The 9,405-nt window shown below is 47.5% G+C and overlaps 1 protein-coding gene across 4 annotated transcripts in view; it reads left to right on the top strand.

Annotated features, from left to right (window-relative positions):
- Positions 1-2,349: 2,349 nt before the first annotated feature.
- The window catches only part of LOC135908450 (calcitonin gene-related peptide type 1 receptor-like), a 157,107-nt gene continuing 150,051 nt past the window's right edge, over positions 2,350-9,405 (top strand). For all 4 annotated transcript variants that reach the window (XM_065440235.1, XM_065440227.1, XM_070532292.1 and 1 more), the window contains exon 1: positions 2,350-3,022. The gene's annotated coding sequence lies outside the window, so the exon portion shown is untranslated. The remainder of the gene's footprint in view (positions 3,023-9,405) is intronic.

Below are 9,405 nucleotides of genomic sequence, written 5' to 3'. Positions count from 1 at the left end.
TTAATGGACTTTGAGAAAACATTTATAGACACCCTATGTGTAGCAGTGCGCACGTGAAGTCCCTCTCATTTCGCCTTCGTTCTTTTAATCCCTCATTCGCTTTTCACCACACACGGTAGAAAACCGGACATCCGCCTGTCTAACCTCCTTGCCTGTAATTTTTTTCTCTCTCTCTCACTCAAATCTACCCTGTCGAGTACTCTAGCAGCGAGCGGTTCAGAACCACGGAGATCATTTTCTTTGCCCGAATTACTCCTATTTCGCCCGAATTTCTAAGCCAAAGTAAGTACTATGACTTACTATCACACGAATGAAAAGACACATTTTCGCACGGTGCCGTTGGCGCGAATTTTGTCATTCTTTTCTTAGTGCTTTAGTCCTTTTGCCAGCGCACCGCCTATGTTGTCGTGTAAGCCATGATGAAACTTTCGTCTCCGCCTGCTGAGACTAATCGTATCTTCGTGTCATGATATTTTCTTTTCTTTTTTTGTCATGAAGATTGTTCGGCAGTAGTATGACCTTCCCAACGACTCGGTGTGATACACTTCATTTCCAGGCTGCCACTGAATCCTGATGTCACTGATGTAACCACACATTTCTAATGTAATATACCCTGCCTAGGACCTCTAATGGAAATGAGCAACTGAAGAAATAAGTATAATAATAAATAAATCAAACAAATGAGTAAACCACGCATTCCTAATGTAATATGATATATCTGGGAACTCTGAGGCACAAGTTTTCAATCCATCAAATATTAAATAAGTAAAAAAATATAGGCAACCAGAACGGAGTCTGATGCTTAACAGCTATCTACCTCCCATGCGTATACAAATAAAGAGATGAAACAAAGAAGGAGTAGAGAACATAAGGCGGCTTTGTCAAAAAGTACATCCGCATGAGAAACGTTTGTTCAGCGGGTATGACAACATGCCGCAGAGCTTTAGCCCGCTGTTCATATATTCGGAATGAACATTGGCAAATAAAATCGGCACTTTGTTTTCCATCGAAGCGCTGGGTGGCCTAAAGGCTGTGGCAAACAGCTCGAGTGCGCCTAGAGGCCATTGTAGGTAGCAGAAAATCCGGGTGCTAAAAAAATTTTAGGAGATGTTTATAAAACCAAGGACGAACGCAATAATGTAACGACAATAATGACTTTCGAAATTCCGCATCTTTAACAACTGAGTGATGTATGGGCATGACTTCCTTACGCGATAAAACAAATCTAAAAGGAAGTGCACCTATGCTATGAAAAATAGACTAGCCGCTAAGTGCTTTATCTCTAAAGTATCTTACATTGCCTACTATAATACTGCATACTTAAGAATATAGCGAATGATTATTTACCCACAGTAATAAGCACAACGTTTGCCCATAACCAAGCGTGGCGATGCATGCACAGACCTCAGTGTCATGATTTAGGAAAAAAACATAATATAGGAAGAAACGGTAAAACAATAATAATAAAACCAAGCACGAAACGATCTCGACAAACTTTTGTCTATAAAATGCTCTCTTTCATTTCACCATGTCATCACCAAGACCAAAATCTAATTGGTACCAAATCAGCAATTACTGCACAAATTTCAACGCCATCCCGTGGTTATACGCGTGCTATAGGGACTTGTAGCTCTGCTGCATAGCAGCTGCCTCTGTGCTGCTTTCATTTTGCAAAAGCGAACGTTTCGGGTCTTGGGATGCAAACGCATTGTTCAAGTTCATATTTGCATATATTAAATTACGCCTTAACAGGGACGATATACACACGAGACGTCGGAAGTAACTTGGCGGTGGAAAGTGAACCGGGGAGGGAGAGGGAAAAGAGGTGGGGAAACGGTCGGATGGTCGCTACCAATCTGTCAGGCTGACAATGTGCATACGATGCGGCAGTTATACCGAAGCCACCGCTCCTCTTTGAAGCCCTCATCACCGGCCGTTTCCCCCCAACTCTTTCCCCGATCCAACACGAGGGAATGGGGACATAAATGTATGTAAAACTCTCGCTCATGTCTGCGTCTCTCGTTGAAGTGACGACGAACAAATTTACCCAAACTAAAACGCGTATAAGTCCCGCCCCCCTCCCTCCTTATAATGCCATCATACTCGTTCAAATGAACGGTTACTTCAGATGGAGGGTTCCTAGCTGGCGCAGACCAAGTGCCATAGCCGCGCACGTCCCATACCGGTGCAAACGCCGCCGGCCGCCTCTTAGCGACTGGTGCGGGAGCAAAGCCGAAAAGGCAACGCGGAGAGAGAGTGAGGAGAGTGAGACAGAGGAGGAGAGGGGCCGCTTACCGCCGATCGCCGTCAGCGCGCGCGCGGAGCGGGCGGTTAGTCGGTATCGGCCGCGCGACCGGCGAACAGCGCGGCGGAGTCTCAGCTCTCCTAGGCGACCGGCCCGGCTGCGTGTGTGCGTGCGTTCGCGTCGTGTCATCCCCGCACGCGTTCCGGTCGAAACGGCGTGGCACGCGCTAAATAAACTCCAGTCGTCGTCCCCCTCCTCTCCCACTGCTCCCTGAAGACTTCGTTGAAAGCGAGCAAGAAGGAACTTCTCGTCAACGCGGGAGGTCCTCTTTAAACTTTCTCCACTGCCCTGCAGCTGCCTTGTCTCAGTTCATCGCGGCAGCTGGCCGTTTTGCCCGCGGGACTTTTTTCTTTTTTTCTTAGCCACTGCTGACGTTTCTATTTCGAAGCACCATCCGACGTGTGTTCCCAGACACGAACGAAAGTCTTGTTTCGCTTCGCACAAAGCGATGTAGCGTTAATTTCTCGCACCGGCTTCGTAGGAGTTGTTCGGCTCCTTCTCTCAACTACACCTCCTCTATTTTTTTTTGTCTGTTCTCTTCGTTTGTGATATGGAAGACCAGACGACCAAACTTTGTTCCTGACCCGCCTGCTGCAAGAACAAAGCGTGTGCGCACGTGACTCTTCATTGTCACCGGCTCACTTTGTACTTGTGCACAGCGGATAGCTGCGACGGCCTCAACAGCGCACGAAGAGCTTCTGCCGGCTGCTGATCCTCGTAAGTCTCATCGACTTCTTCTTTGCCTTACATATTGCCTCGACAATTGAGTATCTCCCTTAATTATCTTCGCATGCAGATGTATGCCTAGAAGGCGCGAAATCAACAATAATAATTATTCGAGTTTTAGGCCTACTGCTTTGTTTCTTTTCTTTTTCCCGAAAAGCATTAAACATTCAATGCGAAAAGCAGAAAGTCATGGCCTTTTTTTCTCGCAATATGTTGTAGCTATCGCTGATGACGGGATGAGGCTTCTGCGAAAAGAGATAACTATGAGAGAAGTACCTATAAGCTATAGGCAAACAAATCAAATGTTTCAACTGGACGTCTATTGCTACGACTACTCCGTATAGAGAAACCACAACATCCAGATACAAAAGCGTGCAGCAGCCACGGTTATGCTAAAAGGCCGAATAACAGCATTGGATAAAAAAAGAACCCGTTTTAATTGATCAAAGAGTGGACTACAGAGCTCGAGAGGTGTTATCCACAAGATATTCTCCCAACTCCATGTCCACATAGTGTTCTTCTGTTGCCAATACGAAGCTTTTTTTTTCTATCCAATTCTGTACTTCACTGTCTTTTTTTTTTCCTTTCAGGCTTACAATTCACAACAAAGGCTTCGAGAATCAAATTTTGCTAGGATCGCTGGTACACGCCCGTTCGAATTATTTGTGGCTCTTCTCACATATCGGTCCCAGTGTTTAATCAATGTTTAAAGTTTGGGGGTCTACGTATCTTCCCGTCCTGAGCAGCTATGATTGTCTCGCGCAGCATGGTTGCGTGACCGAGCGAGCGAAAATCTTAATGCCCGGAAGCACGCGACAGTCGAGGTGTAAACGGAAAACGCGACAGTGTACGCGTATATTTTGCTTGGAGCGCGAGACGACGCCGTTATGTTTCATAGACACGCCGTGAAAGTCGTCCGTCGGTTATTAATTGATTATCGCCTGCGTTTCTTTTTCACTATTAACATGCATCCATCTTACGTAAAAAAAAGATGAGGCATGCTATAGTTGAGTACCATAGTCATCACCAGTGATGGCCGGATGTGTGGTCCTCGCGTGCAGGTTGTATCACAGAGTCTGGCGGCATGAGTACATGTCCCGTCATTTGCATGTAATGTATTTGTGTAGAGGTGCTACCATTTCACTGTATCTAACGCGGTTTCACTTTTGTGGCTGAAGACAAAATACCGGACTTTTTTATTTCATGCTAAATAACTACGTCAGCAAAAGCTCGACATTATGCGCACAATTTTACGCCAATTATGACATCAGGTGTAAGCATGTCTTACAGCTAATAGGAATTACATTTGTCATATCAACGCCGCATCTCATACCGCAATCTCGTTTTATCGCTTAAAGCGTTATGCGTCTAATTTTATAGGTTTCAGGCTAAGTTTCACATTGTACCACTTTTAAGAACGTCAGCTGTTGAGAGCTTCGCTTTTTCACGTTCCTATTTCGTCCGGGCTTTTAAATGCAAGCACTACATTAAAAAAAGAAGCCCATACTAGCACCTACATAAATGTTGTCTGTATAGTGAACCTCAGAGACACTATGTGGGCTTTGGGAATTTTCGAAACTGTGCCAGGTAAAACTATTCAACGTGCAATTGATTAACAAAATACCAAGACAGGGAAGCACTCACTGGCGGAAGGAAGGATTCGACGGGCCCTAAATTTCTTGATGTCACACTGACAATGTGACCGGAGACCTAACGATCGTCAGGAATGACAGTATAGAGGTACTGAGCGTAAATTTCGCCCTAACTGAGTAGCATCAGCCGAAGGCTTGCACTTAGCAGTTCTCGCGGTCCTCTAGGCGTTCGCACCCAACTGACAGTCCTCCTGAAGCGCGCCTATTCGGAGTTCGCACAGATGTCTTGGAGCCTTCCTAACTTTCTTACTTTGCTTACATTGGAACGCTCTCTAGAGTGAAATGTTGACGTAAGAGTTAGCCATGAATAATTTCGGAACATGTTTAACTGGTGATTCATTTCATCGCTTCAACCATGACGTGCTCCCAGATGCCTCGTGGCTGTACGGTGAAAATTAGCGTGCAATCGGATTTAACATCACAGGACGCCTTTTCCGTGTTTCGTGTCAGAGGGCCTGAAAAGGACCATCGGTTGTACATGGCGGACGCTGGCGGGGGGACGGCGTCGAGGTTGTATAGGAGTCGTAGCTTTCATCCGTTTACCATGCGTACGGTCAATGTCGCAGCAGCAGCGGTGGCAATTGTGCCGCAGAGTTTGGCGGTGGCCGCCGCCCCGTCCTCCAGTCTCACTGTCCCTTGTTTCCGACGTCAGCATCGCAAGCTGTTTGTGTAGCCACGCCCCTCTTGTTTGATGTGCGTAACTTTTTGCGTGCAACTGAACAGCGCAAAGTGTGGCTGACTTGCCGTTTGCTTATTTCTCCCTGCTCTCACCGAGAAATTGCTCAGCGCCGGAACCGTCTTGCAGCTTATGTCTGTCGTAACTGCAAAGAGTGGGGGGGAAATAATGACGCACATAAATTGCTCGAGCGAGTAAAACGGCCATACTTTAGCGTTGACGGCGGGTGCTTTGTATAGCACGCGTTGGCGCCTGCTACGACTTGCTCTAAAAGGAACTCAACGAGAAGGAAGAACGAGGAAGGGAGCTCTAGAGCGAAGCTGAGACAGCAGCGGAAGTGCAGAGAGGTCGGCTGGAGGAGCTTTGTGGCTGGTCTGTTACCCTGCCTAGGGGAAAGCGACAAGTCGAAGAAGAAAGATGGAGTGTGGATGACGGTGGTAGTGTAAGGGTGAACTATGAGCCGCACGCGACGTGCAGATAACGTGCAGCTAGGTGAGCCAGTGTAAGTACCTACAGGCTAACCTGTGCTAAGGAAAGGGTTAAAGGGAATGGATGGCGATGAAACGACAAACAGGACAGGAGTACATTGCAGCGAAGAATACAGTCGTGTGCTTGAGACACATCGTGAACACCTCGGTCGAAGACAGAGCTCTCGCGCTCGGTGCCGGACGCTTGACCAGCAGACCTATACCTGCATGCGCTTCGTTGTTGCGTGTTAATTAAACTGCGGTACAATACAAATAAGTACAAAAAATGCGATATCTGAAGCATTTATTGAGGCTAATATTTGAAGCAAACCGGCTCACACATGCGGCATTTTCGCACTTTCGTCATGTATTCAAGATGCGCAGTAAATACAGTTTTATTTATTTATTTATTGACTTACCGACGCCACGCACCATCCTACCGCCGTAGCTTCGACCCAGCTCCATATGTTTCGCCGTGCCCGCCGTCCTTTGCTTCTCCGAACCCCGGCCCGATGTCGTCATACTCTTACCACCGCCTTCTTGCTGACCGCCGTTCGCCATTGCCTCGACACCGCTCTCTTTCGCCGTATGTCGCCGTCGCTTTACACCGGAATAGGAAAACTAATCGCCGAAGTTCCAAAGGCAGGAACTCCCGTCACCGACGAAAAAGAACTTCGCAGCTTCCTTGGCCTCTGTTCCTACTTGCGCCGCTCCATTAGGAGTTTTGCGTCCATCACCCCTCCCTTGAAGCAGCTTCTACGGAGCGACTTCCACCATTACGCCTGGTCGCCCTATTGTGACGATGCCTTCCAGAAGTTGCGTCGTCTACTAACCTCACCACCGATTCTGCGTCACTTGGACCCTGTAGCTCCGACCGAAGTCCACACCGACGCCAGGGGTGTTGGACTCGGCGCTGCATGCGCTCTCGCAGCGCGAATCTGGATTCGACGAATAAGTCGTTGCACACGCAAGCCAGACCCTCACCAAAGCAGATGCGGTGTATTCCGTTACCGAGAAATAATATCTAGTCATAATCTGGGCACTTGGGAAATTTTGACCCTACCCCTATGACCACCCCTAGGACGTAATTACAGACCACCGTGCGCTTTGTTGACTGTCCGCATTGAAGGATCCGTCAGGCCGTTTAGCTCGCTGCGCTATGCGGTAGCAAGATTCCGACGTGGGTGTTGCCTACAGGTCTGGCCGCCGCCAGACCGATGTCGATGCGCTTTCCCGTTCGCCCGCGTCAACCGAAAGCGCTACCTGCCTGTCTGCCGTTGAACGAAATACTTTTGTTCCCAGCGGGCGGCAACATGGCTCCGGAGCAACGCAAAGATGCCTGGATTAGCGCTCTTATCCGTTTCCTTTCAAATCCGTCGACCCTTTTTCCGCATTCTCGAGATTTGCGTCGTCAAGCTTCTCACTTCGAAATTCTGGATAGCCTTCTCTATCGCCGGAATTGCGGTCGTCAAAATTATCCGGTCAAAATTAATCCGGAGGCTCCCATTACAGGGTACCCCATATCATGCCGTGCTTTTGGCACGTAAAAGCCCAGGCACAAGTTTAAGCCACAGAAAAAATTTAAGAGCATGCGCAAACGCGAGGAAGCCTTCCAATTTTTCGGGCATGAGGAATATGAGATCGATGCTTCTTGAATAAAGGGGCTATACAACTAAAACGCGGCACACATTCTTGCTCATTTTTGGTTCTGCCTCGGACATTTATTACAACGTTTTTACACAGCTCGTTATCTGTGAGTTCCGCTTACAGCCTGTGGCCGATCTCAAAAAGAAACAGGAAAAGAAAATGAAATAATAACATCGTTTTTTTTTATCTGTTGATTTCGCCGAGTGAAAGCGTGCGTAAGAAAAGAGAGTACAACAAGGTGAAGGTTTAGTATGAATTGCCGTTATGGGGTAAAAACGTAAATTACGGAATGGAAAACAAAATGCGGCAGAATATCCCAGTCAAATTTGAGTTAGTGCTGTCAGGTGGGCCGGAAGCAGCCACATTCGTAGTAAAGAATTTGTATTATTGCGGAAAGTTCCAACGCTTCTCGATCGCGTGGCTTGTACTGCGTACACTCTAAAGAAGCCCATATGTTCAAATTTAATCCGAGATCCACCAGTACAGCGTGCCTCGTAATCATATCGTCGTCTTTGCCCGTACACCCAAGAATTTATATTTAAAATTTCAACAAAACATCTGCTTCTACCTTGGAGAAGAAGGAAGCCTTGCTCTTTCAAAGCGCATTTTCGCATGACGCCTAATATTGTTAAGAATGGCGAGCTGCAAAACAAGATTGCCACACAGTTACGACAGGGCGACACGACGCGCACCTCCCCCTCTCCGTCGCTGCAGCTGGGAGGCGTTCGAAGAAGCGGCCTTTGTGGTGAAATCCGCCTCCTTCCTCCAGCCCCTTCGACATTGTGACGGAATTAGTTCGGTGTATGAACAATGATTCCGGAGTTCCCCAACGCGGAGCTGATTTGACACGCATGGACAAGCTGCCGCGGGAACGACGTATTTTTGTGCTTCTCACGCTTCGGCGTGGCGCAGAACAACGAGCGACCCTCGATCGGCACCGATAATTCCCGGAACGGCAACCCTCCAACGCCGTCGTTTGGGCTTCGGAATGTGTGTGCCTTTGTGTCTGTAAACTGATCTGCAGAGCAGCGGTGAGTTGGTGATGAGTAAACGAACAGTCGCCGCGTCGTTTGACCGGCGGATCGAGTGTATAAAAACTGTGGTTGTGCGAATGCTGAGGACACTTCTCTTGAGCAGTCATGTTAGACTGAGTCACTTCTCTCATGCAGTCATGTTGGACTGATACTCTTTTTCTCAAGCAGTCATGTTAGACTGAGTTAATTTCTGTAAATAAACCCCTTTTCCTCGTTGTCGATGAGAAATAGTTCTTCACTTCATCAACGATCTCAGCGTAAATAAGTTGGACGACGGCATGGGCCAGCTACCTCCGAATTCATGCCGTACTCCAATCTTGGCAAAGGACCACGGACGATGGGATTGAGCCCCTAATCCTGACAACTGGTGGCAGCGGTGGGATGGACTTTGCGACATGGTGCTGTATCTGCGGTGAGTGCTTGGTTTTTGCTTTGACTCTCTAGGCTTCATTTTGTGGTTGTTCTGTTTAGAACAGTAGGGAAGCTAGATTGTTGTGTGTTAGCTGGGTTGTGTTTTCCTAGCTAGATTTAGAGAGCAGAATCAAGGCAGTAAAGCAGCAGTCATGGATTTAAGGACACTGCTGAGAGACGAGTTGTTGATTGTTGGTGAGGAACTGGGCCTAGATGTACGCAAGGAAATGCTCAAATCGGAATTATTGGAGCTAATTTCCAATCAGGCCAGGGAGGAAGATACTGAAATGGGAATGGAACTTCTCAAAAAGAGAGAGAAACGGGAAAGAGAAAGAGAAGAACGGGACAGAGAAAGAGAAGAACTGGACAGAGAAAAGCGAGAGAGAGAGGAACGCGATAAAGATCGCGAGTTTCAGTTAAGAAAAATGCAACTTGAACTTAAAAGCAAACGTTTGGAGTTGTCTCAAGGAAGTGAAGGCGCTCTGGG

This window comes from Dermacentor albipictus, chromosome 1 (assembly GCF_038994185.2).
Source record: "Dermacentor albipictus isolate Rhodes 1998 colony chromosome 1, USDA_Dalb.pri_finalv2, whole genome shotgun sequence".
Classification (NCBI taxonomy): domain Eukaryota; kingdom Metazoa; phylum Arthropoda; class Arachnida; order Ixodida; family Ixodidae; genus Dermacentor; species Dermacentor albipictus.
Note: the sequence above shows the minus strand (reverse complement) of the source record. Positions and strands in the feature narration are given on the sequence as shown.